The sequence below is a fragment of the Phalaenopsis equestris genome, unplaced genomic scaffold (assembly GCF_001263595.1).
Source record: "Phalaenopsis equestris unplaced genomic scaffold, ASM126359v1 Scaffold219926, whole genome shotgun sequence".
Lineage (NCBI taxonomy): Eukaryota > Viridiplantae > Streptophyta > Magnoliopsida > Asparagales > Orchidaceae > Phalaenopsis > Phalaenopsis equestris.
Genome location: NW_018238244.1, coordinates 3,354 through 4,220, shown reverse-complemented (window position 1 = coordinate 4,220; position 867 = coordinate 3,354).

The following is an 867-nucleotide window of genomic DNA, read 5'->3' as shown; positions in this document are numbered from 1 at the left end:
TTAGCCGCTCCCCTCCACCGCTACTGGACGCCGCAACCTCACCGGCGATATCGCGTTCTTGATGATGCAACTGCTGTTCCATGAACAGAAAAGGAGTTATAATAGAAAGGAAGGAGATAGCGGAGAATGGATAAAAGAGGAGAGAGAAACGGAGTTTCGATCGGAAATCAGCAGCTCTTCATCGCTATCTGTCAACGCGGAAACGGAATGCTTTCCCATTACTTTTTCGGCGCGTGCATTCGTTTGTATTTCGTCATGCTTACGGACACGAAATAGGAAAATGGAATAAGAAAATATGAATGTGTGAATATATGCTAAATAAAAAGCATAAAAAAAATGAGAAATCATTTATAACATTTTTTATTTAAATATCTTCTTGATTTTAATTTATATTTTTATGGTTGTCATCTATTTTGTCTTTCAGTTCCTACGCGTTTAGCTTCGGGCTTCCCGGGTCGTGGCTTGTTCACTAAGCATCCTACTCATCCGCGGCCTTTCTAGAACCCAAGCTGGCTAATATCATGGCCAACGTCAGCTAGTGGCACGAAGCCCGCGTGGTAGTGTCGGGCCTGGTATGGGTCGGCCATTTTTTCGGGTCGACAATGGAGACTGCCATGGCGGCTCCAGGATTCATTCATACAAGGACGGTTTAGCCGCGTCAAAGCGTATTGCTTAAACGATCATTAAAAAGAGCAGAGAATAATTACGGTTCGATTATTTTTTTGAATAAGCTCGAATTTATATAATTTACTTGAAATGAGCTAGTTGATTAGATTTCAAGGTGCCTGGGCGAGAATCTGCTCAACTGTGAAGCAAATTTAAATGAGATTTTAATCATTTTACTTGCTATATTTAGTTTTTTTTTTA